Source organism: Rhincodon typus, chromosome 16, assembly GCF_021869965.1.
Source record: "Rhincodon typus isolate 14 chromosome 16, sRhiTyp1.1, whole genome shotgun sequence".
NCBI classification, from domain to species: domain Eukaryota; kingdom Metazoa; phylum Chordata; class Chondrichthyes; order Orectolobiformes; family Rhincodontidae; genus Rhincodon; species Rhincodon typus.
This window is the reverse complement of record NC_063347.1, coordinates 19,644,165-19,665,016: the sequence shown is the minus strand read 5'-3', so window position 1 is coordinate 19,665,016 and position 20,852 is coordinate 19,644,165. Positions and strand designations below refer to the sequence as shown.

Below are 20,852 nucleotides of genomic sequence, written 5' to 3'. Positions count from 1 at the left end.
CCTATTTTCTGTATACAAACTGACATTTTCCCAGCCACCATCAGTTCTGAGGAAGGGTCACCGGACACGAAACATTAACTCTGTTTTCTCCTTCACAGATGCTGCCAGACGTGCTGAGCTTTTCCAGCAACTTTGTTTTTGTTCCAGCCCTTTTAAATGTTAGATATGCTGCTGCATTAACCTAACTTGCCTCAGGCTTGAACTGGAGTAAAGCAAGTTTAATATCAGGGCTGCTTGATATCATTATGTGATCGAATTTTAATGGTATTTAGCAAGCTGTGGGAAGCAGTTGGAGGATATGTAGAATTATCGAACTGAGTGAAATTGTTGATTGAATTTTTCTTTAGTATCAATATCTTTCATAAATCTCAACTGTGTATGTTTTGGAATACTTGAAGTTGTTTGAGGGATGCCCTGAATAGAAGGATTGTCAGAAAATTGACTTTTCAAAACATTGAAATGACAACAGAAGAAATTCAATCTGAGTATTAATTGAAGACTCAACGTTCTTATGGAGTCATTTGTTCATTTTGTCAATGATCTTTCTGCTCCTTTTCAAGAAGTAATCAATTCATATAACAAATATAAATATGTTTCTCTTTTTAGATATACCATGGTGCATTTAGCCTTGACATGATTTTGAATGCATCCCATGATAACAATGAACACCATCCATAATATACTGTTCCTCTACCTGTGTGAAATAGCCCATTCATTTGAGTACGTATTTTACTCTGCTTTTGTTCATAACAGGATTGAACTGACTCTCATTTCACAATCTCTACAAAGGTTATTATGGATAAAAATGTCTACTTCTGAATTCAAAATACTAGGAGACCACATTAACAGCTGAGAGCTAGCTTACAATATCGCAATAAAAACTGAAAGAACTGCGGATGCTGTAAATCAGGAACAAAAACAGAAGTTGCTGGAAAAGCTCAGCAGGTCTGGCAGCATCTGTGAAGAAAAAAATCAGACTTAACGTTTCGGGTCTGGTGACCCTTCCTCAGAACTCTGTTCCTCTGTTCTGAGGAAGGATCACTGGACCCAAAACATTAACTCTGATATTTTATTCACAGATGCTGCCAGACCTGCTGAGCCTTTCCAGCAACTTCTGTTTTTGTTATAATATCACAATACTGCTAAAGCATAATACTGTTGTCCGAGAACATACTTCAAAGGTACAAGTGTCTGAGATTCCTTGCAGTATTGTCCAACATTTTAAAAATGTGTACTAATCATCAAACGGATAAGAAACACTCACTGATATATGTTAACATTTGCCAAGTAAAGATCACTATTGTACTGATTTCAGTATGAAAACTAATTACAGCAATACTAGAAATATTTTCAATGATATAACATAATTCAAATTTTTTCAATGTTGAAACACAAGGAAAAATTTACATCCATTTTCAGTTTATTGGTGTGGACAACCAACAAGTTTTGTGTTGAATGTTAAAACAAAGGACTCATCAAAGTGCTGAAAACATGAGAGCTGTCCTTCTCTTTGCCCTCATTATTTATATTCATTTCATTCAGTAATAGATCTAATAGGAACTGGAACGTTTTTCACAGCTACTTTACTTGAATTGTCATCCCTGGTCAAGGTGTGGTGACAGAGACAGTAGAGTTGAGTTTGTATATTGTGTAAACTGAACTGGCATGGTTTTACTCTGCCTGCCCTTATTTTGGCAGAAGGCTTGATTCATTTGGATAGATGGACCTCATTTTAATATAATCAATCAGTAACCTGCGTTCCTAGCATCATCTGTAAACAACCTGCTGATTGAGGAAACAGGAAATCACGCAAGGTTGCCCCTTTTTTTATGCATTTCATCATTTGCTGGTGACTGCCTGGCACTCATTTTTCAAAATCTGTTTGTGAGGTAACTGTAGCCAATTACCCCTGTTCTTCAGTAGGGTTCCAACAGAGGAGAGAAAAATTGATGAACTGAACCTCAGGAAGGGGTGCCCAGGAAATGTTCTTATCAGTATTTTGAAAGAGTTAAAGCCACATATATTGGCACTTCACAACAATAGAGTGATAAGTTTAGCAAGTTTACCAGAAGTATTAAGTAAGACTCCCATTTGCAATGTTCTTGCTCTCTGCACAGCTCTACAACACCCTGCCTCACCTGCTTCTCCAAACACAGCACTCAGCCTCCTTCTGTTTGCAATTACGCACGGGTAACCTGTCATATTACGTTCCTCTCTTTACATAGCTCAGTTTGTAAATTATGACAACTTATATAGCACCCTTAACATAATAAAACACTTCACAGGTACATTATAGGACAAGGTGTGACTTCAAACCACGTAAGGAGATATTAGATTAGATGATCATAGGCTTGGTCAAGAAGGGATATTTTAAGGAGTGGAAAGTTGGTTACGGAGATAAAGAAGTGTAGTAAAGGTGTTCCAGAGCTTCTAGGGTCTTGACAACTGTAATGGAAAAACTATTGGAACCTCTGCCATCACTGCTTCATAGATCCAGACTAAAATCTTCATGTTAACAAAAAGTACATGTTGCCTCAGCAACCTGGATTCCTCTTGCGATTTGTAACAGACAACACTGGTTGCGAAAATACAATGACTGCTCTTTCAATGAAATCTCAAGAACATCGACTGACAAATTCAGCATTATAAAATACCAATGATGAATAAAAATAGAATATTTTGGAAACATTCAGCAGGTTTGACAGCATCTGTGTTGAGAAAAATAGAGTTTGTGTTTCAGGTTAATAGCTTTCATCCATAATACCACCCAAGATACTGTGCTATATAAATAATTGAGTCAAGGTAAAACCACAAATTCTGGAGAAGTTAAAAACCATAAATTGTTGAAATCTGAAATAAGAAAGCAGAAGATGCTGAAAAGCACTAAGCTGAACTTCCAGCATCTGTAAAAAGAAAACACAGGTTCATGTGTCAGATGTTGATTTATTTTTCACAGCATCTCTCCTCCAAACTCCTTGGGTATAATGGTTCTATTTCCTTATGCCATCTTGGACTGTCATTTCATCTTTTATGTCCAATATGCTCTTGTGACCGAAGAGTGTCTTTGATGTTTTTAGGCCGACTCTTTTATGAATACTTCTTGCAACACTTGAAAAGTTGCATCTAGTTGGGTAGTTCACTGGACTTGAGCAATGTCTGCTGGGTTGATCACTTTCAGAACATGTAAAGCTGCAGCCTCAGTTTGGAAGTGTAGGATTTCCTTCTTTGCCATAACATCCTTGATTTTCTTCATAAAGTTGCTGCTCTCAACAGTATGTCAGTGACATACACTTTCTTCCCTTGCTTGTCTGTCTTGTCCAAATGATACCTCTGTAACCAAATTAATATACCTTACCATTGCTTTGGAGCCATAATAGTGGCTTGAAGAGGATGCTTTAAAGTGGCTTGTGATCAGACTCAACTGTTACTTTCTCCCTTCCAAGTAGGTATTGATGAAAAGGTTCACAAGCAAAAACAATGGACAGATTGATCCATTTGTGTTAATACCCTGGATGCAAATGCAGCTGGTTTTCTTCAGCAATAGGGTTGCTCCAAGTCGGACACTGATGTTACAGTTCAGGGAGATGTCTTCAGTGATATTGTGGTATTTCAGCATGGGCATTGTCATCAATAGTTGCTTAACTTTGATGAATGCTACTTCTTATTCTGTGTTCCGCTACTATACGTACTTGGCAGCGAGGTAGTGCAATAATTCATTCTTCGACATCAAATTGGGCAATAAATTTGTGAACGAGTTGATGAATCCATTGCACTGTTTGCTCCTATGATGCTGCTTGGCCTGCTGTGTTCATCCAGCTCTGCACCTTGTTGTCTTGCACTGTATATGCATCTGTTTTTTATACATCTGTTACCACATCACTTCAACAGTTTTCACCTTTATATAATCTAGGCAAAGATCTTTTGCTGTCAGTACATGGCCTATGTACTTGACTTTGGGCATTTGTCTTGTATTTCCTGTGTCCTTACTCAACTCACTCTAGGATCGCTACTCTGACTTTAGAGACTATATGACTATGGCAAACCAAGTGGTATGTTAATACAGTATTGCATTTCTACCCCAAATACTGGAAGGGTATTTTTCTATGACAATCAGAAGTGATAATGCTTGCTGAATTTTCTCCTGACACTGGTGCAAGGGCCCTGCAGGCAATGATAGTTTACCAGCTATGATGAACCTTTGGCCTGTTGAGCTGCATGTCTTAATTACACACTGAAAATTACATTCAAGAGCCATTGAAGAAGCCTTGGCCCCGATAATCACAAGTGCTATCCAATAGGACTGCAGTGCACACTAGGGTGTTAGGTTGGGTTTGTTATAAACCTGAAATGATCACACCAGTAATTATCATGACGGGGTGGAATGAGTAGGGAGATGATGGTGGGTGAATCTGTTTAGAACCTGCATCCTCCAAATGTGTCCTCCTATGGAACAATGGTACCTCAGCATTGGCAAGCTGCTGATATTTGGGAAGAAGTAAAGCAACCAGATGTGCTCAGTGGATGCATGGGATCAGCCTAGGAGTCCAGCCTTGTATCCTAGACTGGACTGTCCTGTATTTCCATATATTAAAATGATCACTGTTCTTTGAAAGTACTTCATTATAGGTCCTAAACATTCATCCATCTATCTGCTGGCTCAGTCAGTGAGTCAGTCTTTCTTTGTTTCTACTCAAGGGACATGGTGATGTAAATATACTGCAACCAATTTGGGAGCAATTGCTCCTCTAAGTGAAACTCTGGCTCACCTCCAAGGTCAAAGCAACTAGGAGGAAATGACTGGTTTTGTTTTCCTGTTTTGATACCAATACTGAACAAACTTTATAAAATTAACAAAATTAGACATTTTAAAGAGTGGCACCTGAAGTGACAAACACAGGAGATGCAAAGTATGTGTGTATGAATAACAAGCTGACTCTGAAGTTACACTACAGTGTATAGGGTTCAGATGACCATGACTAACCTATCAGCTACTGAGATGAAATTAGAGTCTAAAAACTGAAACAAAATTGCTTACAGGATGTTTGCAAGAAGACTGAAAGGATGTGGGACAGGATGTTGTATAAAATGGCTTTATACAGCTATTTAATAACTCTGTGTAGATGTATTGTTCAGGAAACTAATTCAAACAGCAAAATAAGATCATGTTAGATTTGTGCAACTGGACTGTTGGTTAGTTAATGGTTTAGAAAGTACCCACCTTGGAGAAATCCAATGGTGCTGAAAAGAGTAGCAAAACAAACAAAGACAAAATATTAACTGGGTCTCCAAATGGCATATTTTACCTAACTAGGCCACACATGTGACTTGTAAGAATAAGTTATTCTTCTGTGTTTAACTTTGAGAGTAGGTGGAAATTACCTTTATCTTAGATGCCTGGTTTCTGACCTACGTTTGCCAAAAAATTACTTTTTGAATGTGGTTTCAAGCTCCTCAATCACTCAATAAGTTAGGAAAATGAAAGCAATGTTTGAAGATTATCAAAGGCTAGATTCCCTGTCTGTTCTGTGTTGGCTCATTTCAAATAGATAGTTTAATTGGCCTTGGGAGCCCTTTGGTAAGATAGGTTCAAAGTTACCCACTCTTCCACTCTCCGTTGATATTCAGTAATCCTTATTGGAAGGGACAAACATGTGAAATTGGGGGCCAGTCTGGACTAAGCTTGACCTCTGTTGATTATCTCCGCTGACATTCACCATCTGGCTCATATGATAAGTTTGAACACTGGGTTTGCCGGAACACATGCCAATGAAATGCCAAAAAATTCAATTATACGTAAAAACAGGTGCACAGGGGGCAAATGCTTGCCTCAACCATCTGTTTTTGGGAAATTGGCACTGCCAACTTGTTAGCCTGAGTCAGGTATGCAAACAACACTCTATGCACTACTTATTGGCTGCATATCTGTTCAGATGGGAGTAGGCATTATGGAATTTCTGGGACGGAATAAATGTTGCACAGAGTTGCAGGAAGAATAGATTACAATTGTTGCTAGGAATTGTTGAATAGATGTGTGATTCACTGCCAGTGACATAAACTGTTGTAAATGGGTCTGAAAGGGTTAACACATTGAATTGCCATAAACGCCATTCATTATTATATTGTCATATAGATTAATGGCTAGAAGAGTTTCAGATTTTGCAGGAATAAAGCTTAATATCCAGATCCTCCTTATTGTCGCTGTTGCAGTTATCATATCAATGCACCCTGTATCTATTTCCTAATATACAATAAATAATTTTCTTGTTGAGTACAAGAATTCTTCTAGTTAGACCAGTAAATGGTTTTACTTTACCACACTAGGCTAAGCAGACCCTATAGATCCATACACTTAAAGAGGATGATGGCAGCAACTTACCACGTGGTGAGATGTAGTCTCAGTTTAGCTGCAACATGGCAGAGCAGTGGTGCGGCTTGTCTCTTACAACATGCCAATGCAGTGAAGGTCTGGAGCTTTTACAACATCTTCTGGGATGGCTTTGAGTGGACAGTCAGCAGCAGGGTAGATCCATTTAAGAACCTCACTGAAGAAACTTCTGAAAGAAATGAGGATCATGACTAGAGCTACAGGCAGCATTAATCATCCAAACAGAAATACTAAAAAGTGGGATTCATCTCTTTTAATTATGAATAGAATGATGTATTTACTAAAACCCTGATTAATGGTGGCATCATTTTTAAAACCACAGGCAGCAGGTTTCAATCACTGAAGCCATTAATGAATCAGAGCTCATTTATTTTTTAAGGCCACAAAACACAGGATTCATCAATGAAGCTGCTGCCAAAGGCTGGAATCCTCCATTTTAGACATGAAAGCAGGAATCTTCCACTTTGCGCACAAAATATGTGAAAACATTCAGTACTGCAGCACAACACAGCAGTCCTGTTATTACTACAGAATAATTTTTTATAAGCAAAGAAAGTAAGTAATCACATTGGAAGACCTGACCACAGAAATAATCTTAACAGGAAGATTTAATTTCAAAGATAGACCAAATAAAATATGGAAGAAGACATCTTGGAGAAAACAATTTTTCAGGTACACTCCAGCTTCCAAATCAGATAGTAACTCAGAATTTAAACAAGCTAATAATAATGAATGTTTAGGTCATCAAGGTGTAAAAGAAGAAACAGATACTTTTGAAGATGTTTTGAAAGCCTTCGACAATTACTTTAATCTCAGAACAAATAAAGTTCTTGAAAGAACAGAATTTAACAGAATTGTTCAAGCATCCAGAGAAATTCACACATAATTTCAATAACTATCACTGCAGATCAGTGAAAAAAGTGACCATTGTGACTTCAGGTCAGAATCCATACAGACAAAAAACAAAGCCAGACATTGCTGGAGAAACTCAGCAAGGATGGCAACATCAGTGAAGAGAAAGCAAAGTTAATATTTTGAGTCCAGTGGCTCTTCTTCAGAATTGGGCAGAACTTTTCTGAAGAAAGGTCACTGGGCTTGAAACGTTAACTCTGCCTTCTCTCCACAGATGCTGCCTGACCTGCTGAGTTTCACCAGCAATTTCTGTTTTTGTTTCAGATCTTGAGCATCTGCAGTTCTTTGTTTAATTTTATTCATGAGAGACAGAATTATCGTTAGATTTTCTGGTGTCTCTTTGTCGAATTTATCATGTTCAAAAGAAGATTTAACGCTGAAAAAAGCCATTCAGAGAGTGAGTGAAGCTGAAGACTGGAAGCGGCAGAGATCAGTCCTGAAAAAGGTCAATTTTGAAACTGAAAGAACACCAAGGTTACCACAAAGCAGCCCATAGCCCATTCGGACAATTATTAGAGAGTGACAATTGGTGGTGGTTTAATCTGAGAGTCCTCACGCCTCAGGCAAGGGGAAAGGTTGAGAAGGAGAGTTCTTCATGGTAACCTCAGCCGCTGTGGGTATTGAACCCACGTTGATGGCATCACTCTGCCAATTTGGTAGGCAGTGCCCTTCATACACGGATCTCATTTATTGGATGCATAGGTGTTTATTCAATGCCTGTGGAACCCAATTTCAACTCCAACGTCATTGACAGAGAATGGAGCAAGGGGAACAAACTGACAGAAACAGAATTGACAAACAAATTTGGAATATAAAACAAGTGAGAATATTGAAACAAGAAAAGTCCAATGAGTGTTGATTCAATATGTTGTACAATAGAGGCATTCAGTAACTGTGATTTTTTTTTGCTGAGAGTGAAATCATAGATTTTACAGCACACCACAGCCCACTAAGCTCATCCTGAATCTCAGCAAGAGCAATTTAGCCTGGCTCACTCTCAGCCTCCATCCTGTACCCCGGCAAAGTTTCTCCTTTCAGGTATTTATCCAATTTCCTATGAGTTTGTTCATAAACATAATTTGCCATTAGCTATTTATTTAAGTATTGTGGGAGGGTGCCTGTCAACCTTACCATATCATGGAGGTAGACTAGGGATGGTTGGAAAGGTGATAGTTTAGTCACCTGGCCTATTTTATGGCCCACTGCCACCAAAAATATGCCTTGTGGGAACACGTAAAATTCAGTGCCAAATTTCTCTGTTCCTGCACTCCATTTGGAATTGTACCCTTTATGTTAAATTGCCTCTCCTCATTCTCCCTATCAAAATGTAACACCTTGAACATTTTGCTTTTAAACTGCGCATTTTCCCCATTCCACCAGCCTGTTTTTATCCTCTTGAACTCTTTAACTATCCTTCTCCCAGTTCAATATCCTTCTAATGTTTGTGTCATCTAGAAATTCCAAATGAAGTTCATTATCAGAGATCAAAAAAAAAATTAGAGGTAGTATCTCCTGGGAAACTCTACTGTACACCTCCATCTGTTCTGAAAAAAAATTCATCAATGCTCACGTTTTCCTATTACTTAAAGTTTGTATCCATCCTGCCCCAGTCCCATTTATTCCATGGTGTTCAAAGTTGTTGACAAATCTGTTAAAAAGTGTTTTTTGGAAGTTCAGATATGACCCATCAACTACATTACCCTCTCCACCTTTTCTATCAAAAACTCAATCAAGTTATTTAATCTGATTCGCCTTTAGCAAATTGTTAGCTGGTTTTTCTTAATTAATCTACTATGTCACTGTGACTGCACATTTTGTCCCTGATTGCCCTTGCTAAAGATTTTCCCATTGTTGAGATCAAACTGATTTTATCTGCAGTTGCTGAGTTTATCATTACAACATTTCAAGAATAAGGATGTAACATTTGAAATTCTTGAATGTTTCTGAGACAAGACACGTTGTGTTGAAGCTTTCGGTCTAACACTCATGAGATCACTTCACAAGAATTCCAATGTTAAGGGAAAACCTATATCCTGTGCAAGAGAGAACTGTTGATTGGTTAGCAAATGACCTCAAACTTCTGACAAGTTGACCTAAGGATTTCCTGATCCTCTGAGCACTTCCTGTATCTCTGGTGAATTTGAAAATAGTGACCAGTATCTCTGAGACCAGGCTGACATGCCGGGAAAAGACTGCCACACCAGGCCGAGATCACCCTGTTCGGCTGCTCGAAGACACCTCATCGCTGGGCCAGGAGAAGCCTCCTGTTCCCCGTCTGACGCTCCTCCAGGCGTTGTCGCCAATCTGCCATCCATTCCTTTTGCTAATGCTTCTGCTCCTTCAGGTACCCGGGTCTAGCTCTGGGCTCAGAGCCTTGGCCCACCCTGTGAGTCTGGGCCAGGGAGTCAGCCCAGGACCTGTTACTCACTTGCCGAGAGACCCCGGGCTGGCCTGGAGCCATATCAGGCTTGTCCTGGCATAGCTGCCAATGCTGCCAGAGGCCCCCTCATTCACACGCCACTCTCCAGGCTTTAAAGAAAAGTAAACAAAGAAAAAAAAGAGCAAAAATAAAAAGAGGGGAAGAAGAAAGAAAGCCAGGAGCTGTTAACTGAACTGTGATGAACTTTGTCTCAAATTTCCTTTTGTCATTATTACGTATGACTTCTGTCATTCTATCACACCAAGGTAGATTGACTTATAAAACTTTTCATTGTATTTTTCATGGAAAAGTACACAGGACAATAAGTTTCTATTTTATTCTGTTCTATTCAATTCTATTCTATTCTATAATTTCAACCCATACTTCCCCCATCATTCTCAAAAATTAATCCATATTGTCCTGGTGTTTTACCAACTTTAAGTACAGATGGGTATTCGAAATCTACTGATTTTTACCCCAGCCAGTAACTCAACCATCTCCTAATACATTATGAGATTAGCAACAACATTTTATTGATGAAGACAGATGCAAAGCAACCATTTAGCAGTTCAGCTGCGCACTCTGCTTCTACAAGTAAATCTACTTTTTTGTCCCTAATCATCCCCACTCCTCCTCCTAATAACTTTTTATTTCTTATATGCCCATAGAGGTCTTTTAAGCAAGTCAAAATGTAAGGTGGGCGTGACTGCTCTTGATGGCAAAGTAATATTTGACCAACTATAGTAACAAGGATCCCTAGCAAAACCTGAGTCAAGTGGAATCAGGGGAATCATACCTAGCACAAAGGAAGATTTTGTGGTGCTGGTAGTCAATAATCTCAGATCTAGTGCACTCCTACAGGATCTCTGTAGGGTAATGTTCGACCATCTTCAAACTGCTTCGTCAATGAGCTTCCTTTCATTTTAAGGTCAGAAGTGGGGATGTTTGCTGATGATTGGACAATGTTCAGAACTATTTACATGTCCTCAGATCCTGACCAGTCCTTGAACACATATAGCAAGGCTTGTACAACATTCAGACTTAGGCTCATAGATGGCAAATAACATTTGCATCACACAAGAGCCAGGCAATGACCGTCTCCAATAAGAGAGAATCTAGCTATCTACCCTTCACATTCAATGGAACAACCTTTGCTGACGCCCTCATCAACATTCTGCAAGTGGCCATTGACCTGAAATTAAACTGGACCAGTCATATAATTCCTGTGGCTACAAGAGCAGTTAGAAATGCATCCTGATTCCCTGAAGTTTGTCCACCATCTACAATGTAAAGGTTAGGAATTTAATATAATACTCTCCAGTTGCCTGATGAGTGCAGTTCATGGCCTTCCAAAGCCATGACCTCTATGACCTAGAAGGACAAGGACAACCTACATATAGGAACACCATCTGCTGTAACTTTCCCTGACATGGAACTATATCTTCATTCCTTCGGTCCAAAAATGAGGACCTCCATGCCACACCAGGATGGGTGTACCTACCCCAGTTAGGCTGTCGCAATTCAAGACAATGGCTTACCACTGCTTTTTCTGGGGCAATTAGGAATGGACAACAAATGCTGGCCTGTCAGCAAAACTCATGTTCCATGAATGACTAAAAATAACATAAGGTCTACCTCAGCTCACAAGCATCTATCATTTTTCATTACAGTTCTCTAAACATCAGGATTGTGCTAAGGTCAACAGTTGATCGTAAAGCTTTGTCAACAAAATATATGTTCAGAAATTAACCCAAAATCTATCCCTGCAGCAATAATCAAGGTTTACTTTTCGTTATGGCAACAGAAAGCTAAATTCTCGGTGTTTGGATCTGTATCATGTCATAATTTCCTTCTGATTCCTACTCTCACAGGATATATTTAAATCTCTTTGAGTGTATGTTGTAATTATCTCTAACGTCCCTGTAATACAGTTGATCCATTCATGTTCCATCACTTTAACAGTCTCATTCACCAAACTACAAGTAAATGAGTGTTATACTCTCCTGGACGATAAAAGGGTCTTTTGACAATTGATATATTCGAGAAAATCATTTTAATTTTTGCCTGATTTTATTCCTTGGAATGTCATTGGCATTTAATTGACATCAAATCCTTATTCTCGAGAATCATCAGTTTCTCCATTGAAGAATTTACTCTTTCTGGAGCATCTGATAGGATATATCTGTCTCTTTCCTACCTCAAACACGGAGATGTCCAATACCCTTGTGTATATAAGTCATTTTGGGAAAGAAGTAGAACTATTTCGCAAACTTTTCATATTTGTTGTTCCCATTTTATCGAATTTTTTCTGCCTGTTATCAAATGTCTAGTCTCCTATTGCAACCGACAAGACTATCCTCTCAGATTGCCGCCAACAGCTTTGCCAATCAATGTCTGTGTAAGAAGATAGCAGGGACCATACAAAGCTCTTCAATTTTCTCAAGTATAAAATTCTCCAAGTTCTAATCCAGGCACTTTGAAAAAGTATCATAGAACTTTTTTGTTTGCCAATTTAAAGGGCATGAACATTTTTCCAGTAAGGGTCTGCAACAATATTTTTTCTATTTTTCTCTGTATTTATCAATGAATCTCAATCTTAAACATCATCTACAAGATATACACTAGTTGTTGGCACATTGAAGACCCCAAATATAGTGCAACACAAACTTATGAATTGACTGAATATCAAGGCAACTTGATGACAGCTAGAATAAACGCAAAATACTGTGGATGCTGGATATCTGCAATAAAAACATAAAATGCTGGAAGGCCTCAGCAGGTCTTCAGTTCCGAGGAAGAGTCATAGAGTATAGAGTCATAGAGCTGTACAGCACAGAAACAGACCCTTCAGTCCAACTCAGATATCCTAATTTAATCTAGTCCTTTTTGCCAGGATTTGGCCCATATCCCTCTAAGCCCTTCTTAGTCATATACCCATTTAAATGTAATAATTGTACCAAACTCCACCACTTTCTCTGACAGCTCATTCCATACATGCACCACTCTCTGTGTGAAAAAGCTGCTCCTAAGGCCCCTTTTTAACCTTACCCCTCTCATCTTAAACCCTGTAGTTTTGGTCTCCCCCATCCTGGGGAAAAGACCTTGACTATTCACCCTATCCATGCCCCTCATGATTTTATCTGTAAAGTCACCCCTCGGCCTCCGATGTTCCAGGGAAAGTAGTCCCAGCCTATTCAGCCACTCCCTATAGCTTAAACACTCTAACCCTGGCAACATCCTTGTAAATCTTTTCTGAACCCTTTCAAATTTCACAACATCCTTCCTATAGGAGGGAGACCAGAATTGAATGCATTATTCCAAAAGTGGCCTAACCAACGTCCTGTACAGCCGCAAAATGACCTCCCAACTCCCTTACTCAATGCGCTGACCAATAAAGGCAAGCATACCAAACACCTTCTTCACTATTCTGTCTACCTGGGATTCCACTTTCAAGGAACTATGAAACATGCACTCCAAGGTCTCTTTGTACAGCAACATTCCCCAGGACCCTACCATTAAGTGTACAAGTCCGCCCTGATTTGCCTTTCCAAAATACAGCACTTCACAATTATCCAGATTAAATTTCATCTGCCACTGCTCAGTTCATTGGCCCATCTGATCAAGGTCCCATTACTCTGAGGTAACCTTCTTCACTGTCCACTACCCCTCCAATTTTGGTGTCATCTGCAAACCTACTAACCATACCTCCTATGTTCACATCCAAATCATTTATATAAATGACAAAAAGCAGTGGACCCAGCACTGTTCCTTGCCGTACACTGCTGGTCTCAGGCCCTCCAGTCTGAAAAGCAAACCTCCACCACCACCCCTGCCTTCTACCTTCAAGCCAGTTCTATATCCAAATGGCTAGTTCTCCCTGGATTCCATGTGATCTAAATTTGCTCTACAGTCTACCATGCAGAACCTTGTTGAATGCCTTACTGAAGTCCATATAGATCATGTCCACTGCTCTGCCTTCATCATTCCTCTTTGTTAATTCTTCAAAAAAATTCAATCAAGTTAACTATTCTAGACTTGAAAAATAAACTCTGTTTCTTTCTCTACAGACCTACTGAATTTCTCTGCACTTTCTGTTTTTATATGATAAAAACTAGATCATTAAATGGGTCAATTTCCTCATATAATATCCTGATTTCTTTCCCCATTTGCAGTTTGCAATTAAGACGGATTTAAAGGGCAAAAGGAAGGTGTTGACAACTAAATCTGTACTAGATTTGGTTGAAATGCCAAGCAATTAAGAATAGAAGACCACAAATCTTCTCCCCATTCAGGTACAGAAATTTAATTTTCTCTGTGCATTATATTTTACTGACAATCGTGGAATTCAGTTTTAACAAACCTTTAGAACATTGAAGAGTTTAGCACAGGAATGGGCCCTTTGGCCGGCACTGTTATGTTGAACTTAACATCAAATTAAACTAACCCTTTCTGCCTGCCCCTGGTCCATATCCCTCCATTCCTTGCATATTCATGTGTTTATCTAAATGTTCCTTAAATGCCTTTGTCATATCTGCTAACACCCCTATCATATCAAACCTTTCTTTAATTTGAAATATAAATTGATTAATGAGTGCACTGAAATTTAGCAGACAGGAGTTTGATGTGAACCTGGAAACCCACAGAAAGAAGAGCGAATGGATCTTAAAAGCAATTAGTAAGGTGTGATGCTGGAACAGATATTAGGAATATACTGCTAATTAATAGGCATGGACATGGGTTCAGATCCCACTGCTGGTTGAATGTTAATTCAACTAATATTTCTCAAATGTGAAAAGTTAAGCTTAGTAACAATGCCATGAAACTATCACTGATTGTTGTAAAAATGCCCTTTCGGGAAAGAAATCTGCTCTTCTAATCTGATCTGGCCTACATGTGATTCCAGATCTACATCAATATGGTTCACTCTTAATCCAACATTCAAGGGCAATTATGGATGAACAACAGATGGTGGCCTTGGAAGGCTGCCCATATTTCATGAAAGAATAAGGAAACTGCTGTGTAATTGGAACAAAATGGCAAGCGACAAATACCAGTCTCATGAAGGGTCATTTACAATGGATGTTGGGTGAAATTCTGTGAGGTCCCACACTGCCTTACAAACTATCTGTGCAGATTCGAAAATCAGTGATTCACTGTTATCATTTGCCTTATGTTGAAGCTATGACCTTTTTGCCCATAATTGTCTGCATTACAGCCACCAGTGGTGTGGGATTCTCAGCATTTACCTCCCCTTCTGATGCCCTCGAATAAATTTTATAAATAACTTCTAATAAACCTAACAAATTATGGGTCATTCAATGTCCAAAGAACAATAATTTTGAGTATTTTGAGTATTTTGTTTGCTCTATAGACTGATGGTGACCTTTTTGCTCATCTGTTCCCAAATTGAAATGACATTGAGGCTAGTTTTGTAGATTTCCAACAAGAGTTAAAGCCCTACTTAGTTCATACTATTTGTCATCTTTGAGACATTTAACGCAAAACATTCTAAAATGAAAAAAAGATACACAGGTTTGGCACATTGACTCCAATCAATTCCTGCCTTGAAATTCACCCCCAAATTTCATCACCAGCAAAAATCTCTCCTAAGGGCCAGAGAGGATTATTTACATAAAGGGAGACTTTGAGGCTATTTGATTATCTCAGTAACTTCAATGCTAAACAGCTAGTTCTCTCCCAAAGGGATATTAATTAGCTTTCTTGTAATAATTATTGCAAATATTTATGATACAGTATTTGGATCTGTCTTAAAAAGGATTAGTCAAACCCAAATCTCTTTGAACAAAAGCAGAAGTTGCTGGAAAAGCAGGTCTGGCAGCATCTGTGAAGGTAAATCCGAGTTAACGTTTCAGGTCTGGTGACCCTTCCTCAGAACAGCCTCTTCGAGGTGTGTAACTCACTCAGAGGTAGTTAGAACTGTCAATGCTGGAGTCAGAGATAACACAGTGTGGAGCTGGAGGAACACAGCTGGCCAGGCAGCATCAGAGGAGCAGGAAAGTTGATGTTGGGACACTTCTTCAGAAATAAAGAAGAAATAAAAGAAGAAATGAAGAAGGGTCCCAACTCAAAAGGTCAACTTTCCTGTTCCTCTGATGCTGCCTGGCCTGCTGTGTTCCTCTAGCTCCACACTGTGTTGTCTCTTTGAGGTATGTCTTTGGTTTTATTTTTTATTATGAAGGAAATCACAGCAGCAAGAGAATACACGAGAACGACATCCTCAAAGTGTTATCCATGGAGATTATCTCACTCCCTTTGCAAACTCCATCTATTGTGGATGGACTAACCAATACTTCCAGCCTTGAGGAAATCATTTTTGCCATAATTTTATAATATAAACTAATGAGTAAATTGAGCTAGTAATTACTACTCTCCAGAGATTTTTTTTCCTTTGGCAATGCTGTTCTCAGCATCTCAGATAATTGTTTAGTTTTAGGTAATAAATACCCACACCCATGCACCACTTACATTGCCCCACCCAAGAGATTAGCTAAACAAGCTGTTCCAGGCATTTGTCTTCTGTAACAGTCACTAGCAGTCGTAGGTAAACAGGGTAAAGACGAGGGGAAGTTCCAAGCCCAACCTTGGCTGTCATTTGATCTCCTGACTAAGATTGGCAATGTGATGTTTTTACTTCTTCAAAGTGAAAAAAATGCTCATTGACCAGTGTAAAATAGAACCAAATTTCTGGACCTACATTTCAATACTGCCCATGAATAGCTGAGTAGATGGTACTTTAGTAAACAGGAGGTTATCTAAAATTTTGCTACCCATTTCTTAATTCAAAACTTGCACCATTCACCTAACATCCTGTGCTCATTAACCAAAATTGGCTCCAGATCAATGAACATGTTTGTCAAGACTGTGTAGTTACAATATTGTATATTTTGTGAAGAAAGCTGATCTGACCTTTTAAAATGGGCACAGCATCTAACAAGATAGCTGTTGGAAGTTACATGATTGTGTGTGTTGATTCGCTATCAGACAGACTGGTGTGTTGTCTCAGTATCAATCATGAAAGGAGAAAATTAGAATTCATCTAACCCTTGGGCAACACGTAAGGTCTTTCTAAAGTGTGAAAATTCAAAGCTTCTGAGAGAAATAGTAAAGGGAAGAACTCCCACAGGGATTTCCAGCTTTGTAGACAACTCTTTGTGGAACAGTAATTCATCACAGTTAATGTAGCTGTCATCTTACATCAAAGACAGGCTGTGAGACACCAACATAGGCAGAACTCTAGGAAGAATCCTGAGTGACATCATCAGAGAAGGAAGTGTTTACAACAGAGAAATCAAAGACAACCAGGTAAAGGCTACCAAATGTCCACAACCTGTGGTACTGTGAAAGCAAAATAAACGGGCCTTCCCTCACTTCCAGAACCTGTTCGGCTCAGACGGCCGGTAGGAGAAACCTCCACTTTTTCAACTGCAGAAGCCATCGCAGGTGATGAAACTTGACCTAAATTTTTCAACCCCTTCACCTCAGGCAAATAACAGATCTATAATGATAATGGACTGATCTTAATTTGAACTTTATAAGTATCTATATCTATCTTTAATCTTTGTATCTGTGTTTTAGATAAAAATAGGATCGCTTTTCTACTTTGTAACTTACAGCAATAGTTTCATAATAAACAGAAGATTGTCCCATTTCAGGTTAAAGTTTTGCTGCTGGCTAATTTTCATCTAAGCATCACCTATAGGTGGCACAAAGTGCACGCCTGCACAAAGAGAAAGCTGATACCATTAGTGAGCAATAGAAAGCAGTAGCCTGTCTCAAAGATGGGACTGCAGGTAGTGTGCATTGAGAAAGATTCTTCAGATTTGAAAATAATTTTAAGTAAAAACTGATGTACCAAACAGACTAATGGAGATGGCTTCCTTGCTGCCATCTGGGTGCAGCCTTCCTCCCAAACCTGCTCCAGGCCTCTCCACATGGGGCTCCGCATCTTCCCTACACATGCTCCAGGCCTCATCCCATAGAAGTTCCGAGTGGCCACCCCTATCCAGGGATCCAGGTCTCCCACCACACATGGCTTCAGGTATCCCCCCACACAGGTCTCCAAGTGTCCCCCCACACAGGGGTCCAAGTCTCTCCCCAGACACACTCCAGGCCTCATCCCTACATCGGGCTTCAGGCCACACCCCCCAACACATTCCAGGCCTCATCCCACACAGGGCTCCAGATCTCCCCCTGCCCCACACATGCTCCAGGTCTCCCCACACACAAGCTCCAGGTCTCACCCCCAGTACACACTCCAGGTCTCACCCCACAAATTCTCCAGGTCTCTCGCCACGCATGCTCCAGGTCTCCCCCACATACACTCCACGTCTCCCCTAGTACATGCTCCAGGCCTCCCCCTACACATGGCTGCAGGCCTTTTTCCCCACCACCCAGTCCCAGTGCCAACATTTATCCCTGCTCCTGCCAGGGCCCCAGCATCCATCACGCCTTTGCTCCCCCATCCCCAAACCCACCTGAGTTAGTGGCACATCAGCTGATGATAGCATCCGTGTGCACAAAATATGGTAAAATCATTGGTGTATGCACAGACACTGTCGGTGAGCTCTCTGTCATGGTCTGCTGATGTCATGGGCTACATCTGTGTATGCATACTGGCCATTTCGATGCTACAGTTAATATCTCCCATTTTTAAATGGGAGAGCACAGAAAGCTAAATGTGATGTGCAGTTCATAGTGCACCGATCTCTGCATGCCTGGTGTTGTCATGGCAGTCTTCATTTTAATATTCTCAACATTGTTTTCAAATCCCTCTATAGCGTTGCCTCTCTCTTTGTTTGTAATTTCTTCCAACCCCCTAATTCTCTCTAATTCTGGTTTCTTGTACATTCCCAATTATAATTGCACCACTATTGGTGATCAAACCTTCAGTTGTCTAAGCCTCTAGGCTCCTGAATATCTTCCCAACATCTTATTGCCTCTCTACCATGTTGTCTTCTTTAAGAAGTGCCTTAAAACCTAACTATTTTACTAATTTTTTGGGCATCTGACCAAATATCTGTTATTTGGCCTGCAGTCATACTTTGGTTTATAATGCTCCTGTGAAGTGCCTTGGAATGTTTGATAATGTTAAAGGTTTCGTATAGATATAAGTTGTTGTTGTAGAAGAAAATTGCCCAAGCTGGAAAATGCAACATTATCTGCTAAAAAGGAAAATGCTCGATGGAAAGCCACACCATTAGAAGGCAACTCAAGAAAGGGCAACATTGATTGAAATGCCTTCTTCTAGCCCTTTGCCACAGTTTACCGAAAACAGTGAGAGTGTATTCAGATTCCATACACACCACAGCAGTAAGTTTGGCAGACGTTTGCTGGCTGCCCCATTTATGTACTCATTTTTGGATTTAATTTTACGTCAGCAACAAAGACAAGTTCCTTCATTTGTTTCAGAATGAATAATTGACATCTAAAAACTTTTTCAAAGCTTAGTGTTGTTGCTGCAAGATTTGTTTCAAAATACATTTCTAGAGACTTGAGAATCCATGTTATGGCATTCAGTGGCACTTGAACTGCTAAAAAAAATGCTGAATTTTAACTTCACATCTTTATTTTAAGACAACCTTACACAATTTTGATGATGTGGATGATAATGTGAGATGATGTTGATCATGGTCATTATTGTCGTTGATGGACAACTTTGTAAGTTCATCGGCTGGTCACACATGCAGCGATATGTATCAACCAAAAAAGTTAAACCTATCTGAAAGCGTGAAATGTTAATAGCTTGATGTATCCACTTCATGTATTTTCAAATGATAGAAACAGAATCGCGTTCATCAAATGTGAAATGTAACATTCCCTCAAATACAACAATAGGCACAGGCCTTTTGTAGTGCTCAACCAGACAATATTGTCTCTTATGTACTCACAGTTTGTGTACAATGTAGTTTGTGACCACTTCTGACCTAGATCTTACAAATTACAATACCGCAGCGAAACAAGCAAGCTGGAGATCCACACAGGTTAGTGACATACCCAAGAGTTCACTCAAACCGTAGGGGTAGATGTGAGATGGACTCTGTATGTTTTTGTGAAAGACACCTCGTGGAAAGCAGGTGAAAGGAAAGACCTGCATTTATTGTGAAACCACAGCTGCCAACCGCAGAAGTTTTGCAGAAAACCGGATTTCCTCAATGCAAAGCTAATAGCACACACGTGGCTTCACCCACAGGGAGCCAGCAACAAAGCATGATTATCAACTCAAAGTTTATCGATTCAAATCTTTTGTCTCTTCTTATAAGTTAAGAATGAAAACCACACAGGCTGTATCTTGGCATTTTAAAAGATTTGCTTTCAAACCAGTGAACTTTGTGTCCAAGTAGAGTTTCTCGTTAGAATCTATTCACATTAGAAGTTGGCTTCACACAGCACAGAATTGTTTCTCTCGTGCTTTAAAACAGCCTATTTATATTAGAGTAACAAAGTAAAGTTATGTCAATGGCAAGAGTACTTTGGTTCATTTATAAATGATCACAGAGCATTCAGTTCACTGAAAACATTAAACTGTAAAAACCTGTCTCCTGATGTGATATGGGTATATGCCAATAAGAAATGCAGGATTTGTTGCTGTAAATCAGACAACATTGGTAAATTCATAGACAATTCAGTTGGTAAAGCTACATAAATCTGTTCACATGGTCACAAGAGTAAACTTCAAGGTGATAGGATGTAAATTGTCTTTTGCAATTCTTCACATCCTTTAAGAGGGAGAATCTTGGGAGGAAAAGAAGGAAAAATGGAAAACGACTTGGTGTTGCCCCATCTGCAATTGGTTCTGTTTTGATAAGCAGGCCTAAAGAGAGGAAGAAATTGAAGCATAAAAGAGAATAAAAATCCAACAAAGTCTTAAAAGCCCTCAAGAAAGATTGTTGTAACACAGTGTGGAGATGGAGGGACACATCAGGCCAGGCAGCATCAGAGGAGCAGGAACGCTGATGTTTCGGGTCAGGACCCTTCTTCTGAAAATTTTCCAAACTCCATCGAGTACAGACACAGGGTCCTCAATCACTCCTCCTATGACAAGCTCTTCATCCCTGGGATCAGCTGCGGAAAATTTTCTGAAGAAAGGTCCCGACCCGAAACGTCAGCTTTCCTGCT

The 20,852-nt window shown here is 39.6% G+C and overlaps 1 long non-coding RNA gene across 1 annotated transcript in view; it reads right to left on the bottom strand.

Annotated features, from left to right (window-relative positions):
* The window catches only part of LOC125485114, a 144,329-nt gene that overhangs the window by 55,165 nt on the left and 68,312 nt on the right, over positions 1-20,852 (bottom strand). Inside the window, exons 4-5 of the long non-coding RNA XR_007263891.1 lie at positions 6,377-6,554; positions 5,219-5,238 (exon numbers count right to left, since the gene is read on the bottom strand). This is a non-coding gene — a long non-coding RNA (uncharacterized LOC125485114). The remainder of the gene's footprint in view (positions 1-5,218; positions 5,239-6,376; positions 6,555-20,852) is intronic.